Source organism: Cervus elaphus, chromosome 9 (assembly GCF_910594005.1).
Source record: "Cervus elaphus chromosome 9, mCerEla1.1, whole genome shotgun sequence".
Taxonomy (NCBI): Eukaryota; Metazoa; Chordata; class Mammalia; order Artiodactyla; family Cervidae; genus Cervus; species Cervus elaphus.
Window position 1 is genome coordinate 93,582,984 of NC_057823.1, and position 16,275 is coordinate 93,599,258.

The following is a 16,275-nucleotide window of genomic DNA, read 5'->3' on the forward strand; positions in this document are numbered from 1 at the left end:
CCCACATTCGAATGCTCCATCACCAATTGCACTGCCAGGCAATTCGTCTTCCTTCATATGCCACTTTCAATCCTGTTCTCATATTGCACCTGTGAAATTCAAACTCCATCAGCTGGATTAACACAGCAGTTCGCTAAAGTGTCTCCCTATTTTCTGCATCATCTCCTAACACATTTTCTATCCTCCCACCAGAACGACCTTTGTTAAGGTAAGAGAGGAATCGGTGCTCACAGCAAGATTTCAACTCTAAGTGACTGGGAGAAAAACCATACACTTAAGCAAAAGAGAAAAATCAAAGGAAAGAGCTAATTTTTAATTTGTATGGGGAAAGGAAGTCTTCATTTTAGAAGTAATGAATTTTAAGTATAAGAATTACAACCATGTATAATAAACATAAAGCAATCATTTGGGAAAGGGGAAATGGGATATAAGAAGGAGGGGATGAAGCATATATTGTATAATTTATCATATAAACTAGGAATTTTTTGGAATAAAAGGGTACTAAAATAAAGAAAATTATATAATTTTTGAGATGTATACTTACAAATCAAGTAAGTGACTTTATAATATATGTGGACCAACATAAAATTATATTCAAATTTTTTTTAAAAATTCTGATATCTATGCCTGTTGAGGTAAAAAATCTTTATATTGACATCAAAAATACAAAAACAGATGGCTCTTAGTACTTTCAGTTCAGTTCAGTCGCTCAGTCGTGTCCAACTCTTTGCAACTCCATGAATCGCAGCACGCCAGGCCTCCCGGTCCATTACCAACTCCCGGAGTTTACCCAAACCCATGTCCACCGAGTCGGTGATGCCACCCAGCCATCTCATCCTCTGTCGTCCCCTTCTCCTCCTGCCCCCAATCCCTCCCAGCATCAGGGTCTTTTCCAATGAGTCAACTCTTAGCATGAGGTGGCCAAAATATTGGAGTTTCAGCTTTAGCATCAGTTCTTCCAATGAATATTCAGGACTGACTTCCTTCAGGATGGACTGGTTGGATCTCCTTGCAGTCCAAGGGATCCTCAAGAGTCTTCTCCAACACCACAGTTCGAAAGCATCAATTTTTCGGCGCTTAGCTTTCTTCACCGTCCAACTCTCACATCCATACATGACCACTGGAAAAACCATAGCCTTGACTAGACGGACCTTTTCTGGCAAAGTAATATCTCTGCTTCTTAATATGCCATCTAGGTTGGTCATAACTTTCCTTCCAAGGAGTAAGTGTCTTTTAATTTCATGGCTGCAATCACCATCTGCAGTGATTCTGGACCCCCCAAAAATAAAATCTGACACTGTTTCCACTGTTTCCCCATCTATTTCCCATGAAGTGATGGGATCAGATGCCATGATCTTAGTTTTCTGAATGTTGAGTTTTAAGCCAACTTTTTCACGCTCCTCTTTCACTTTCATCAAGAGGCTCTTTAGTTCTTCTTTACTTTCTGCCATAAGGGTGGTGTCATCTGCATATCTGAGGTTATTGATATTTCTCCCGGCAATCTTAATTCCACCTTGTGTTTCTTCTGGCCCAGCGTTTCTCATGATGTACTCTGCATGTAAGTTAAATAAGCAGGGTGACAATATACAGCCTTGACGTACTCCTTTTCCTATTTGGAACCAGTCTGTTGGTCCATGTCCAGTTCTAACTGTTGCTTCCTGACCTGCATATCTGTTTCTCAACTTTAATCAACTTCTTAGTTGTTTCTATCCCTCACATTGAGTTTTCTAAAGAACATATTTTAAAAATATGATCATATTATTTTTGTAACTTTCCAAGATACATTTTATGGTTAGTAAATTTTAAATTGTTGACATTGCCAACAATGTCTGTATACATTATTTTTGTAACTTTCCAAGATACATTTTATGGTTAGTAAATTTTAAATTGTTGACATTGCCAACAATGTCTGTATACATTTTTTCAGGTGCAAGTCTACCGGTAAATAATATTAAGTTCAGAGCAAATTCACTAGTGCAAAACGTTGCCAGTTTTAATTTCTAATAATGAAATACACAAATATTTTAGCCAAATTATTTTTACAGTTTTTACTTTTTTGCCTCTATGCAAACTGCCTTTTTTGACCAATAAGCTAAAAAGACAAATCCATCAGACAAATATGTATGCTTATTTTCAATGTTTTGCTTGATTTAGATACTGCAAACTTGCACGTTTTTCCAGGTTAACTTCATTCTGAACCTTAATATATAGTTATTTAATAAAAAATATGAGCTCCATCAAAATATTTCTCCCCATAAGTGTAGGTATTTCAAAACACAATTGTGGAATTTCACAGTTATGCTTTATATATCATTTGAGTTCTTATAAATTAATTTGTTCAGTTTTCCCCTTATTTCGGGGGGAAATAGTTCAAAGTCTTCCTGTTTACAGGCTCTGGTTTCAAAGTCCTCCTGTTTACAAGCAATTAGCTAAACCCTTCACATAAACTGAACTTTTTGACTTCCATTTGTTAAATGCTTTGACTAAATATTCCCAGTAGATTTTGCTGGAAACTGCAACCAAAATTTAGAGAACATTTTAACAAAAGTATTTAATGCCATGGTAGGAACTTTCATTGATTTATAAACTTACTCTTCAAAGTCTCAAAAATTTCTAAAATCCAAACAGATAAAGTATATACAGCCATGCTTGTTATTTTTATCAGCATCAACCTAACTATAAAAATTTACAGGCTGGTTATTTTGTGCATGTATAAGCATATTTGTACTTTTTGAGAATATATCTTCTATTTATATTGGTAGATTTTATAAACTCTTAGAGGCAATTATGAATTACACAAATATGTACAACATATTCTGAGTATACTACTCTCTGTAGGCTCTAAATTTATTCAAAATATTTTATGATGTTATATTCTACTTCAGCATATTTTTTATATCAGCAAGACCAAGTAATTTTACCATGTATGTTGCAGTTTGTCATTCAATTTACAATAGTATTCACAATATCAAGTGTTTCACATTTTACAGAATGAAATTCTGAATGCTTTACTTTAATCCCATGTATTAGACAGGAAACTTGAACCATTATTGGAATTGACCTTTTTACTAGAAATGTACAATGAGACTGAAGTAAAATTGCATCGTTTAAGAGCTGGTAAGTTCTTTTAAGAGAGACAATACATTAACAGTTACTGTTTCACCTTTAAGACGTGCACAAGAAAACCTGAAACTGAATGTGAATGAAATTAATTTAGCACAGTCACTGGATCTAAATGAAAAGTCATGCTTCATAGTGTGTGTGTGTACTCAGTCGCTTAGTCATGTCCAATTCTTTGCGACCCCACGCACATAGCCTGCCAGGCTCCTCGGTCTATGGGATTTCTCAGGCAAAAATACTGGAGTGGGGTGCCACTTCCTTCTCCAGGGGATTGTCCCAAGCCAGGGATTGAACTTGCATCTCCAGTGGCTCCTGCACTGGCATACGGATTTTTTTTTAATTATTTATTTAAGCTGTGCTGGTTCTTCGTTGCTGTGTGGGCCTTTTCCTAGTTGCAGGAGGCAGGGTTCTCATTGTGGTCGCTTCTCTTGTTGTGGAGCACAGGCTCAACAGTTGAGGTGTGCAGGCTTTGTTGCTCATCTTCCTAGACCAGGGATCAAACCTATGTCTCCTGCATTGGCACAGAGTGGTACACAAAGGTACCTTCTGCAGTGAAGCATCAACATGAAAAAGTCATATTTTCAGGCACAGTCTGAAAACAGACTGTGCAATATATGCAGATGCTTCTATGTCTCCTTGTCTTCATGTGGTCTGTGATATCACTACAGCCTCCACAGTGTGGGTTACACATTTAATTCTTGCTGGCAAGTCAAATGAAATTTAGTACTACTAACCGATAAATGTTCACAGTTATTTTCTTTCTCTCCCCCCTCCCAAATCACTGTCACCAAAACTGATTGTTACAAAATCACTGTCACCAAAAATGGTTGTTACAAAATAAAAAATGCGTTATCCAACAATAAAAGAAATAGTTGTAGATTTATATCATATGATACATAATAAAATCCTTATAGCAATATAAAGCTGGTACTGTATTCACTCTATGGTAAAATTGAATAAAGGGTGAGAAATGTGCGATCCACAGGCCAAAGCACGGGCTCAGCACAGCTGGTTTTGCATCAAGTGGCCAGGAGAGCTGGCAGCCCAGAGCATTCTTCCACCACCACCGCCTGAGCTCCAAAGGAGCTAGCTGATCTAACTGCTGGAGAGCATTTACTTTATCAGCAAGCACTCTTCCTGCTCTCCTTGAAGAAGATGTGCTAGCTTATATCACTTCTGGAAAGGCACTGGAAAAGAGAAATGGGAAGTGGCCAATTTAACCATATGTTACCGTGAGAATTCTGTTCACTGTACTGGGGTCTCAAATATGAGGACCTGCCAGGATGCAGACAAACAAGGTGTAGTCTATCATAACCTATCCTGGTTTATTTATGTGTAACTATCAAATAAGGCTTCATTCAAAAGTGAAAACTCTGAGACAAAAACTAAACTGATGAAATACTGAGATGAAAGGTGTAAGGTGGGACTATTCCTGGGCCAATTGAATATATAATGCAATGTCAGTACATGGCATATTTTACTTTTACATCTATCTAAAAATTATTTATTCACCCACTTTTGGTTGCATTGGGTCTTCTTTGCTTCGTGTGGGGTTTCTCTAGTTTCCACGAGTGGGGGCTCCCCGTTGCTGCGGTGCACAGTCTCCCCATTGTGAAGCCTCTCTTGCTGCGAGCACAGGCTCAGGTGCACGACGGGCTCTGCTAGTTGCGGCACGTGGGCTCAGCAGCCGGAGCTCACGGGCTCTAGTGCAGGGGCTCAGTAGTCGTGGCACGCGGACTTCAGTTGTGTGTGGCATGTGGACTCTTCCTCACACCTGTGTCCCCTGCATTGGCACGCAGATTCCTATCCACTGTACCACCAGGGAAGTCTAGTACATGCTGCTGCTGCTGCTAAGTTGCTTCAGTCGTGTCCGACTCTGTGCGACCCCATAGACGGAAGCCCACCAGGCTCCCCCGTCCCTGGGATTCTCCAGGCAAGAACACTGGAGTGGGTTGCCATTTCCTTCTCCAATGCATGAAAGTGAAAAGTGAAAGTGAAGTCGCTCAGCTGTGTCCAACTCTTAGCGACCCCATGGACTGCAGCCCACCAGGCTCCTCCATCCATGGGATTTTCCAGGCAAGAGCACTGGAGTGGGGTGCCATTGCCTTCTCTGGTCCAGTACATTTGATACTTTTCATATCAATTTAACATATAGAAAATGAAACTAAACCTATGGAAAATGAAAATCCACCTCTGTATGGCAAGAGATGGAAAGATTTCCAGAATGCTATAGTATTTATTATAAGAAGTAAATTGTATATATATAAAAAACTATATATGCATCATGACACAATGCAATACTTTTCAAAAAACCAACCTGCCCGCACTGCCTCCCTCCCCCACAGCCTCACAAACAGGAAGGATATACAACAAACTACCAGCAGTTGCTAAGCTGTGGGTGGTAGAACTGAAAAGGAACAGGGAAAAGGAAATTTTTACTCTTTATAATCTTTTTACCTTTGAACTTATAATGAGCATGCCTTACTTCTGATGCATGACAAACAAAAACAAACAAACATTACAAGGCATTAGCTAATGCAGTATTAACTTAGCGGCACACGTAACAAATGACCCAGAAGTTCTGTAAGACATTCCCTTTGGGCAGAGGAAAACAGAGAAGTCAAGTTGCCAAGGAAAAGGAAGATAAAGGTGAAAGCCCAGTGATCTCACAAAATCCATAGTGTCACAGGCCCCCCAGAGTTGTAAGACACTTAATCTCTCACTGGATATAGATTCAAACGCTCTCCAGTTCTGTGAATGATCCAACAACTAGTGAACGGAGGATATAAGGAGCCTCAGTCAGACAGTAAATAAGAGAAGTGATTCATCAGTTTGTCTCCTGTTCATTTCTCTTTTCTTCTGCAGCCTGGGCTCTTCCTAACTTCTAATTGCCAACGTGTAATCAGGGCCTCATCATGAGGTTTCTTTGTATGCAGTGGGATCCTACTCCTAAACCTCAGCCACAAGTGCCTGCTCCACACTCACAAACGACCACCAACAGGGTGCCCTGGTAATGAAAATGGTGAGAATGTCCCTGGAGCATATAGAAAACTGCTTTGTGGAACCAGAACAGAAAATTCACAAATGAAAACAGTGAAAGATAAAATTGGAGAGGTATGCCAAGGTCAGATGGATATGCTGAGGCCTTTTATTCTCCAGGAGGAAAATATTTGTACTTTTATTCTACAGAGAACATGGAGTCATAAAACTTTTTTTTTTTTTTAACTAAGGCAGTACATGACTACTGTTTTACAAATATTTATTAAACAGGGTGTTAAGACGGTTTGGTGTGGGATGAGAGAAGAGATGTAGGAGGATCAGTTAGAAGGACAGTGAATTAATCCAGATGAAGGTGATGATGAATAGGAAGAGGATGGGACCATGAGGAAAGCAAAGAGAACTTCTGAAATGACTTTCCAAGGTAAGACTAGATAAGAGTTTGGGGTCGCTGACCGAGGCAGGCGATTGATTATAGCTGAGAGCACAACCAGGCAGGTATGACATGTCCCAGGCATTAGAAGCTTGGACTTTAGACCCAAGTCATAAGAGACATCAGAAAAAAGATGTGAAAACTATAGTCATGGTAAGAGCCAGAAAGCTTGTGGATATGTCGTTAGAAAGTAGCAAAGGGTAAAATCCAGGGTGAGGCTCTTCCTTGGCAATAAAAAAAAAAAAAAAAATGACCAATTACAACAGAAAGAGCTAAGAGAGGTGGGTATCATACAGAGCAGGGCATCTTATTGACAATGGCTCTTACAGTCTTGTGGATGGCAGCCACAGATATCAGGCAGGGCACGCCCATGGCAGCCTCCAAGAAGCTAGCTGGGGAGTGGGTGACTACAAGGGCTGCCAATAAGATTTTCTGCTTGGTTGGGCCACAGGACAGGCCAGGGCAGTCAGATGAGACTATTGGGGATTTTACGTAGGAAGGGCTAAATAATTACAAAGTAATTCTGAAATTTTATCCTGGATGACAGAATGGTAGTTTATGAATAAATTAAAAAAAAACAAAAAACTTAGGAGGAAAATGTTAACAGAACATACAACAAATACAATTTTAGACATGATGATTTTGAACAGGTCACAGAAATTGGTAATGTCCAGAATAGAGATGCAGCAGATATATGAGTAGAATGCATGGGAAAACATAGTGCTCATAATGTCACACTGAAGTCCAGGACACCAAAACTCAGAGAGTATCTCTCAAACTTTTTGAATTATGACCTACAAGGTTAAAAAAAAAATGCATTGAAATCTAATGTGTAAGTGTGCACACATATCTTAAATGAAAGTCTCATGAAACACTGCTCCTCTTGCTTTGATCTATTCCATTTCATCCTATTTTATTCCTTTTTACTACTTCTTTTTATTCTTTTTTACTACTTTTTCTTGGAAGGACTGATGTTGAAGCTGAAGCTCCAATATTTTGGCCACCTGATGTGAAGAGCTGACTCATTTGAAAAGACCCTGATGTTGGAAAGGATTGAAGGCAGGAGGAAAAGGGGACGACTGAGGATGAGACGGTTGGATGCCATCACCGACTCAATGGACATGGGTTTGGGTAGACTCCAGGAGTTGGTGATGGACAGGGAGGACTGGCGTACTGCAGTTCATGGGGTCGCAAAGAGTCAGACATGACTGAGCGACTGAACTGAACTGAACTGAACTACTTCTTTCTTTTAACGTTGCCCATAGGCTCTAAATTGATTACAGCACCTGCATTTTGGCTTAGAGATTTTTAGATTAAACAGACTTTGTGGTTATTTTGTAGAACCATCTGCACAGATATGACTGATAAATCCAGAAGATATATTCTTTGAGAAAGGGTATAAAAAAAAAAAGCAGAAAAATTAAAGATTGGCTTGGGAACCATTGATGGGGGTAAGGAGAGGACAAATAAGAAAGCTGGGTCATAGGATGGAAAAAACTAGTACCAAAGAGGACAGTGTTGCCAGAAGGAAGGGGAATCAACGAAAGCTCTTTTTAATTCACGTCTTCGCCACTACTGCAGAGGTTCTCCAAGTGTACTCGAGGACACTAATTTAACTAGAATCACGTTGGCCATTTGTTAAAAATTCAAACACCTAGGTGGGCCTCATCCCGGGCCTAGTGAACTGAACTTCCTGGGTGTGTGTCCCAGAATTGACAATTTAAAAGATTCCCAGGATATTCTTTTCACCGACTATTTTTATCTCAGTGCCTTCCACAAATGAGATTTCAAACTGGTACTTTTCAGGAAAGGCAGTCTCCCTTCACATGTTAGATGTAGTCTTAAATAGCTGTGGAGTGAGTACCTGCACACCAAATCATTATTCCCCTAAACACTACCATGATTAACTGTATGTACGACTTCAGAATAATGTCCAAAAGAAAACAAACAGCTTCTGAAGTATTCAGCCTTTGAACAGACACTTTATTCTGACTGTTCTGTATTACTTATCCAAGGGGTTGGCCAAATGGGCATACAAGCTTCATTCATTAGTTTTATTTAGTTTAAGAACATATACTATATTTAAAAATTCACTAAGCCGTTACATGTTTTGTTTTGACTTTGAATTGAGTGCATTGGACTTCACTAGTTAAGTACCACAGTGAAGTGGTGTTTAGGAGAACTCAAAGGCAGGAAGTGCTGCAAGGAGAAAGTTTGCAGAAAATACAAAAACTAAAATTTATGATTTGGACTCTAACAGCAAAGATGTCCCTTTACATGGTAAGCCCTGCCAACAAAAATATTTGTCAGTTTATTACCAAATATGAGATGAGACTCTATTCTCCTCTTTAAGATGGGAATCATAACTAACAACAACCACAGCAGAAAACATTTATCACTTATACCAGGTTCTGTTTTAAAACCTTTCCACGGATTAACTTGTTTCATCTTCACAACAAGCCTGTGAAGTAAGTACAATTTTAGACCTCATTCCCAGAAGATGAAGCTGAGATACGGAGAGCTGTGTGACTTTCTTAGGGTCCCACAGCTAGAAATAGGAGCTGAGGTTCACACATAGGCAGTCTGTCTAGAGTCTGCATTCAAAGGCAGTGTGTTCCAAAGTGATTGTGAGAAAGTCTCAGATGAAGAAGTAGCTAGCTGCCCAGTAGAGAGAAAGACTTGCTGTTTATGGTCTAGGTTTTTTTTTTTTTTTTTTTTTTTGGTTCTTTATACAAATGATCTCCAGGTAGCTTGGATTCCTGTTTACATTTAGTCATTTATTTTTTTACGATGCACTTTATATATAAGAGGAATACTCAAAGTAGCATATAAGATGTGATACTGGAGTGGAGTCTGAGAGTCTGCATTTCTGAAAAGTTCCCAGGTAATGGTGATACCGCCGGCTTGGAGACCACACTTGGAGTAGTGGGGGCTTAGAGTATGAGATCTGGGATAACAATGCCAGTGGTGGAATTCTAGCTCTGTTACTTACTATTTTTATAATGTTCTCCTTGTATGCCTCTACTATATCTATAAAATACTGAGATCAATACAGTCTTGTTATGAGGGTTACGTGAGATAATCCATGGATACTATTCAGAACAGTTGTTAGAATACAGAAAATACTCAATAAATACTATCTCTTAATATTATAGAAAACTATTAAAAGCATATATTGTATCATATTAGAAAGCCATTTACAGAATTGACTGATGTAGCAAAACAACTGTTTTCCAGACAGTCACTAGAACATCACTGTACACTGAAGGACATTTAATACATTTGAGACCCAGTATCCAACTTTATTAATTACATAAATCTGAAACTGTTCTAGATGAATTTGTGTGAAGGCTTTGGCCTATGTTATTTAAAGAGATTATTTTATTTCTATGCCAGAAAGCTTTTTCTACATTGTAGGTGTGCACTGAGTTCCAACTCATTTATTTGAATAGCTTTCTTTGAATTTAAAAACAGATATTTTTGTTTTAAAAATTCATTTTAATCAAATAGAAATCAGAACTGGTATTAGTATGAACAATAATAATGACTTTAAACATTTGTTCAAGCAAGAACACTAGTATAGTTTAGATAAATTTGGACGAGTTAGCCAAATCCTTCACAGACAACTGTATACATTTTCAAACCAGTATACAATGCAGCCTAATTACCTCATGCTAGAATCACGATGGAGATATCACTCACCTAGAGCTAGACATCCTGGAATGCGAAGTCAAGTGGGCCTTAGGAAGCATCACTATGAACAAAGCTAGTGGAGGCAATGGAATTCCTATTTGGGATTTGGAATTCCTATTAGGAATTTGGAATTCCTATTAGGATTTGAGCTATTTCAAATCCTAAAAGATGATGCTATGAAAGTGCTGCACTCAATATGCCAGCAAATTTGGAAAACTCAACAGTAGCCACAGGACTGAAAAAGGTCAGTTTTCATTCCAATCCCTAAGAAAGGCAATGCCAAAGAATGTCCAACTACCGAACAATTGCATTCATCTCACACACTAGCAAAGTAATGCTCAAAATTCTCCAAGCCAGGCTTCAACAACACTTGAACTGTGAACTTCCAGATGTTCAAGCTGGTTTTAGAAAAGGCAGAGGAACCAGAGATCAAATTGCCAACATCTGTTGGATCATAGAAAAAGCAAGAGAGTTCCAGGAAAACATCTATTTCTGCTTTATTGACTATGCCAAAGCCTTTGACTGTGTGGATCACAAAAAACTGTGGAAAATTCTTCAAGAGGTGAGAATACCAGACCACCTGACCTGCCTCCTGGAAAATCTGCATGCAGGTCAGGAAGCAACAGTTAGAACTGGACACGGAACAACAGGCTGGTTCCAAATTGGGAAAGGAGTATGTCAAGTCTGTATATTGTCACCCTGTTTATTTAACTTATATGCAGAGTACATCATGTGAAATACTGTGCTGAAGGAAGCACAAGCTGGAATCAAGATTGCCAGAAGAAATATCAACATCATCAGATATGCAGATGACACCACCCTTATGACAGAAAGTGAAGAACTAAAGAGCCTCTTGATGAAAGTGCAAGAAGAGGGTGAAAAAGTTGACTTAAAGCTCAACATTCAAAAATAAGATCATGGCATCTGGTTCCATCACTTCACGGCAAATAGATGGGGAAACAATGAGAGACTTTATATTTTGGGGCCCCAAAATCACTGCAGATGATGACTGCAGCCATGAGATTAAAAGATGCTTGCTCCTTGGAAGAAAAGCTATGACCAACCTAGACAGCAAGTTAAAAAGCAGAGACATTACTTTAGCAACAAGGGTCCATCAAATCAAAGCTTTGCTTTTTCCAGTAGTCATGTATGGATGGGAGAAGGCAATGGCACCCCACTCCAGTACTATTGCCTGGAAAATCCCATGGACAGAGAAGCCTGGTAGGCTGTAGTCCATAGGGTTGCTAAGAGTCGGACACGACTGAGCGACTTCACTTTCACTTTTCACTTTCATGCACTGGAGAAGGAAATGGCAACCCACTCCAGTGTTCTTGCCTGGAGAATCCCAGGGACGGGGAACCTGGTGGGCTGCCATCTATGGGGTCGCACAGAGTCGGACACGACTGAAGCGACTTAGCAGCAGCAGCAGCATGGATGGGTGTGAGAGTTGGACTATAAAGAAAGCTCAACACCAAAGAACTGATGCTTTTGAACTGTGGTGTTGGAGAAGACTCTTGAGGGTCCCTTGAACTGCAAGGAGATCCAACCAGTCCATCCTAAAGGAAGTCAGTCCTGAATATTCATTGGAAGGACTGATGCTGAAGCTGAAACTCCAATACTTTGGCCACTTCATGCGAAGAGTTGACTCATTGGAAAAGACCCTGATGCTGTGAGGGATTGGAGGCAGGAGGAGAAGGGGACGACAGAGGATGAAGATGACTGGATGGCATCACCAACATGATGGACATGAGTTTGAGTAAGCTCCGGGAGTTGGTGATGGACAGGGAGGCCTGGCGTGCTGCAGTCCATGGGATTGCAAAGAGTCAGACCACGACTGAGGGATGGAACTGAACTGAATTGAGGAACGGTAAAAGCTGGAGAGTCAGTGAAGGTGGAGATATGAACTATGAAGTCTTATATTTGGGGTTGGCCAGTATATTTGAGTCAGTCAGAAAAGATCAATAAATAATTTGCCTCTCTTTCCACTTTTCATTTCTCTAACATGGGTGATGAAAAAGACAACTGTGAGACAGATTCTGATGTTTATTTTTCTAAATTAAAACCATATTCAGCATATGACCTGCCCAGTGAGATCATGACATACGAGAATCAAGGAAATGGGTGGAATTATTTTTCTCTCCTCTTTCCCTTCTCTCTCTCCCTGCAAAATGGAGTAAGGTAGGCTCCATGCTCCTCCTTGAATGTCCAATTGGGTACGAGAATTTTTTTTTTTTTAACATTCAACACAATGCAACAGATTTTTACTTTATATTTGCTTTCTAAACAAGTGTTAACCTTAAAAAAAATCACATTTACCCCAAAATCTGCATTAAAGTGTTTATATAAAAGGCTGGCATATGGAAAAATTCAAGGTAGAGTTACCTATACTTAATTATACTGAATAAGGATACTTCTATTGAAATAATTGTCAGGATTAACTTGTACTTTAAGTGAAAAAACAATCACCTGTGGGAATTATGTTTTTTAATATCTAGGGATGATAATCAACAAAATTGGGTGGTTTGGATTAGAGGAACAAGAACACAACCATACCAATGTCATGTTTTGTCATTTGGGTTTACAATGGTCTGAACCAAAATCCTGAAAAACTGAAATTTACCAAAATGCCTGAGCTAACTTTTTCCACTTACAAGGCAGGTAATAGCTGTATCTCAATACCAAAGAGGCAAGGAATTTCACTTCAGTGTGACCTATTTATGCCTCTCAGATTCATCATATGCATTTTTTAATGACCCCGAACCAAAGGAAATGTAGAAACCTATTTGAAAAGCTGACATTAAGGTTGTGACACCAGCGAAAACAACAAGAGAATCTAAAGTTAAACTGACACACAATCCCCAAATCAGTCTGTTACACTCCTAATTTAAAAAACAGTTACTATGTGAGAAAGTGATGGCATGTCAGACTCTGCTTTGAAACTCCTGAATTTTGTCATTTGGTGTTTGTGTCACAACCTTAATATTATTTAAATATACTTTTAATATCTATTATTTAAAAAATATCTTTGAATTGAAGATACTCTGAAGCTTTGAAGCAGCCAACCTCAAAGCACTGCATTCCTAGCATGCCACTTTTATTAGAAGTGGTGCATAAAACATTTCCTGTTGACAAATCTAATTCATTAAAAGGTGAGATGGATGCATTTTAAAATAACTAGCTGGCATCATTATCTGCAGCACCTTTTATAAATTATTCCTCTCTTCCCTTTTGACTGAACTTGTCACAGTTCTCTCTTTCAGAGTCTGAGTGTTATGCCTCATAGTCAATGCTTTCAACATGTTTAGACAAGTCATAAGTTAAACAAGCAGTGGTACTTTATTTTCTAGAAATGAGAAAGGGTAGCAGAAGTATTTACAGATAATTTCAGTCAATTCATTGATTTTTAGCTAAGGACAAGGAAAGTCAGCTAGTGGTAGTTTCATCTTACACAAAGGATTTAAAAATAAAACTATACTGTGTGAGGAACAGGGAGAATTTCAAAGAAAGGAACATAAAGAGAGACGCTGGCAGCCCTGCTGCACTATTGCGCAGAAGACTTACTTTAAAATTGAATTGTGCTTCCCCTGACATCGGAGATCAGGTACATCATAAAGCTGACAGCTGGCTGGCATGCTGCCTTCCTAAAGGAAAATGCTAACTGCATTTCTCTTAGAGGCCAAAGGAATAGAATTATAGAAGCTTTCAAGCAAACTGGGAAGATGGAGGACAAATCATTTAAAGTATGATGAAAAGCATTTCTTACCTAATTTTGTTTCAGAAGATTCTAAGAATGAGCTGGCCTTCTAATCCTAACGTAGGTGGTAACTTATTTCCTTCTGAGGTGTCAGTAGAAGAGCTGCCTTTTCGTCAGTGTCTTCAGCAGCTTTTTTCCAAAATATACAAAGCACACCTATAAAATAATTAGATATAGCTTTATCACCCACATGGAGGAGGCACAGTCACAACGTGAGTGATCTACATTGGCAGTAACAATACTATCATTACGGTAGGATATACAGACTTGATCCAAGAGATGCTAGAAACACATAAAGACATCCTGAAGTTGGGGCACCGTAAAAAAGCTTATTAACAAGTGACTCCTAGATTATTGGCACATGGATAACAGATGCACCTTAAAAATATGCACAAAGTATCCCTTTTATTATCATTGAGTTTTCAAATGTTCCTAAAGAAACGTAGATCATAGACAGTAAGGGATGGCTGCACCATATGAATCAAGCAATACCTTTCAATACAGTTACAGCTTTCTTTTTTAATTACCAGTTGCCCCAGAACTGTTTCTTAAAACCATATTTGGGACATCCCTGGAGTTCCACTGGTTAAGATTCCAAGTTTCCAATATAGGGGGCTTGGGTTTGATTTCTGGTCAGGGAACTAAGATTCCACATGCCACACAGTGAGGCCAAAATACTACAAAATAAATTTAAAAATTAAAATAAAAAAAAAATCATTTCCCCACTCTTCTAGGTTATCTTGATAAAGTAGATTCTGACTCAGTTGATCTGGGGTCAGGACCTGAGATTCTGTGTTTCTAATAACCTCCCACATAAAGTCACCAAAGAGGTGAGTCTGTAGTCTAACATTCACTAGTGAGGTTCCACCAATCTATCTGACTTTGCCTGCACCAAAATACACTGCAGTTATTCTTGTTTTTTGGCCCTCTGTCTCTCTATATAATTTTAAAATCGTTTGTCAAGTATTCTCTCCTCCCCTCAAAAATACACATAAGTTTGATTGAATTGATCAAATTGGGCACCTATAAAATCTTGTTTCCCAAAGCCACGTGTATTACATATCATTCCATTTATTGAGGTCCTACTGTACAAAATAATGCTTTACTAGTTTCCTCATGGGAGTTTTGCACATCTCTTGCTATGTTAGATGTATCCCCAGGAACATCACATTTTGAGTGTTAGTATAAATAATATCTCTTCACAAGGGCTTTTTCATGTTTTGTTTATATATGTTTATATTTGTGTAATTTTGTACATTGGTATGTTTACCCAGGATATTTGTAAAACTCTTATTACGTTTTACTGTAGCTTGATATCATGAACATTCCAAAATCTACACTTATTTATCTTGCCTTCTTAAACAGAAAAGAAAAGTCAAATAATAAGTATATTATTTAATAGAAAAAGCTATTTGATGATTTGTGATCAGCCAAAATGATCTCTTCATTAAGCTTGAAGTAAAGTCGCTCAGTCGTGTCTGACTCTTTGCGACCCCATGGACTGTAGCCTACCAGGCTCCTCTGTCCATGGGATTTTCCAGGCAAGAATCCTGGAGTGGGTTGCCATTTCCTTCTCCAGGGGATCTTCCCGACCCGGGGATTGAACCCGGGTCTCCAGCACTGCAGACAGATGCTTTACCGTCTGAGCCACCAGGGAAGCCCAAGGTCAACTATAAAACTAATACGAAGAAGGTTCCAGATGTTTCTCTCAATATTTACTGATTGTTCTCACACTTCTTGCCTTTCCCTGGTATCTGAAATACAAGTGCTTAAATGTTACTAACATCTATTATCCCACGCTGATATCCAGCTAATACTTCATCAGAAACAGACAGAAACCCTCACAGGCAACTTGGCCAGTCTAGGAACTAAATTTGAGCAGAAGAGAAAATAGAGGAATTATAATGAGAGACATGGTTCAGTTTGGCTTAAGAACTAAGGGGAGATGCCAACTCTACGGAGCCATCATAGAGATACAACATATTACCTACACTCTATATCTGAAATCACAAGATTTCATGGAAAACCATAAATAACTGAAATTGCTTTCTTGATGACAATGTAAGCCTGCAGAGTGAATTGTCCTTTAATGATAACTTTCAACAGCTTGATCAAGGGAAAAAAATGAAGATTTACTTTTCTACAAACTGTCAACTTTGGTAATATTGCTTACCTGATAAAATGTAAATGTACATAGGTAAAAGAAAATGTAAACCCAAAGGTAAATGTGGGATACAGAATCAGGTAAGGAAATAAAAAGAGGCAGTAACTAAAATAA

At 38.7% G+C, this 16,275-nt stretch overlaps 1 protein-coding gene across 8 annotated transcripts in view; it reads right to left on the bottom strand.

Moving 5' to 3' along the window:
• KIAA0825 (KIAA0825 ortholog) overlaps positions 1-16,275 on the bottom strand; it is a 416,740-nt gene that overhangs the window by 360,683 nt on the left and 39,782 nt on the right. For all 8 annotated transcript variants that reach the window (XM_043913608.1, XM_043913607.1, XM_043913604.1 and 5 more), the window contains exon 2: positions 14,007-14,153. The gene's annotated coding sequence lies outside the window, so the exon portion shown is untranslated. The remainder of the gene's footprint in view (positions 1-14,006; positions 14,154-16,275) is intronic.